Source organism: Chlorocebus sabaeus, chromosome 11 (assembly GCF_047675955.1).
Source record: "Chlorocebus sabaeus isolate Y175 chromosome 11, mChlSab1.0.hap1, whole genome shotgun sequence".
Taxonomy (NCBI): Eukaryota; Metazoa; Chordata; class Mammalia; order Primates; family Cercopithecidae; genus Chlorocebus; species Chlorocebus sabaeus.
The window spans coordinates 74,399,212-74,401,501 of NC_132914.1; the positions used below are offsets into that span (position 1 = coordinate 74,399,212).

The 2,290-nt window shown below is 30.8% G+C and overlaps 1 non-coding gene across 1 annotated transcript; it reads right to left on the minus strand.

The window, feature by feature from the left end:
- Positions 1 to 653: 653 nt before the first annotated feature.
- Positions 654 to 753, minus strand: LOC119624099 (small nucleolar RNA U13). Its single transcript, XR_012094707.1, has one exon. It is a non-coding gene; the product is annotated as a small nucleolar RNA U13 (small nucleolar RNA).
- Positions 754 to 2,290: the final 1,537 nt, after the last annotated feature.

A 2,290-nucleotide genomic window follows, 5' to 3' on the forward strand; every position in this document is an offset into this window, starting at 1 on the left:
TATATGGTATATATTTTGATGAATAGACAGGCATATAAGAATAGTGTGTGAGTGTATATATATGTGTGTATAATACATAAAAATATATATAGAGAGATGATGGAAATTGTTATTTAATTAGCACTTTTAAAACTTCTCTCAGGTTCTAGCATATAGTAAGGATTCAATAAATATTCAATGAATACTTGAAAATGTGAAGAGATAAAAGTATTACATAGCCAGTACAGGAAATTTTGTAAGTTTAAATATTTCCCCATATTTTGTCTTTAAAATAAGATAGAAAGCTAAGTATTTGACTTATATGTTTTAAATCCTATCAAAGAACTAAAGACTATGAACTCATTTTCTAGCTTCTTTTTATAATTACATAATTTTAGTTTTGAACCTACTCTCTAAGAACTTTTTAATTATTTTCTCTTATCTATATTTGATATTATTAAATCATTCACTTTTACATTTAGAAATTTTTGAACCAAAGAATTCATAGGATAGTTTTAATTTGTATACCTTTTATGTATAATATATAAAATTTTGTTCCTGAGTAAAGCTATTATGGACTCTATTCTTATATTCTATATTATGCCAGTGATATATAATAATATAGACTTTATTTATACTCAGAGTAGATACTTACATTCTTTTTTCTTTTCACACATCAAGGGTAATGTGCTGACATCATAACAAGGTTTGAGGGAGGCCAATCTCACAAGAATGTGGAAACCCAATCATCGTGCTTATGAACCACAAAAGGATCTAGATACTTGTGTTCTTATATACTTATTTCTTATGTTGAATAGTGCAATTCAAATTCTATTCTTGAAGCTTAAATATAACACTGGAGCTGGCCCATACTAGCAAAATATATGATTGCGAATGGAATTTATCGAAATGTAGATACAGTAAGTATCCTAAAGCTTTAAATCTACTTCTGAAAAAATGACAAGCAGGGATTTTGCCAGTGCTAATTTGCTTCACTCTATTGATTCAAGCTTTATTGGACATTCTATTGTCTCTTCTAGGGAAGGCATAAGTGGAATACAGAACAGTGAAGCCTTATTCAAGATAATGTTATACTCATGAATCACGTCACCTAATACCTGCACTGCTTAGACATGCAGAACCTAAAGCGTCTTCTCAAAATATCTCAGCAAAAGATATCTCTCCCTATATACAGAAGTGGAACTTTTTTTGTACAGTCACTTCTTGGTACAGTTACAATAGAAAATTCTCAGATGTACTCCACTACTTTAAATAGATTCCTGCATCATTGAAAAACATTTTCCAAGTCAACATAGTCTTAAAACCTAGTCAGTCTTTTCTCTAACATCTTGATTGAATAAAAGCTCATTCCCCTTATTACTACTTATTGCTGCCTGTCTGTCTTTAATTGCACACCCTCTTTGAGCACATCATTGAGTGAGGATAAAAAAGCATGCATTTTTTTTGTGCAGTAAAGTCATCAGAATATTATATGTTCAAGGGAGAAGAAGAAATTTTTGAAGACAAATGGAATGGTGATCTCATTTTTCACCCTTATTATAGGCTAAGCATAACAGTCATGGTGTGACTATGACTGTCTGAGCAACAGATTTACATTTCTCCTTTACTACATTTCTTGCCCTGGTTGAATGATGTAAAGGGTATTTGTACAATTCATTGCTCTCAGGAGAGTTGGCTTCTTATTTTCTGTGCAGTTAGAAACACCAGATCTTGTTTTTATACTTAATATCATCTACTAGGTATCAATACAAAGCCTTTAAATATGGGGATTTGCAGAAGAGGGATATAGATTCACGGTTCCTAGAGTTTAGAAGAGGATAACCCTATGTATGCAGTTCAAAAATTTACATTTGTTTCTTAACACTGGTATTGATCATGATTTTCTATTTTGGTAAACTTTAGATATGAAGGTAAAATAAGCTGATGTCTAACTTCTTTGTGTGTTTGAAAAATGGCTTAAATGAGGGAGGTCTGTTGGTTACTGCAGCAGAGTGAATAGAACAGCAGGATAGCACAGAAGCTGAAAAACCATGTTCTCATAGCATCTCAGTGGGGTTGAAAATAGGTACTACTCTTTTATCGAAAAAGAAAATAGGACATCATAAAGTTCATGATATCCACTTAGAGTTATCTATTATTATTCTTTAATATCTTAAAATGTAAAATTTGTAAATAGATCACCAAACAGGTGAAACAGTTAAAGCGATTCCATTTTCTTTTTTATTAAAGAGATCAAACCTAAAATAAAAATTAAAAAATAATAATGAAAGAAGAAATAAGCCACTGCTCT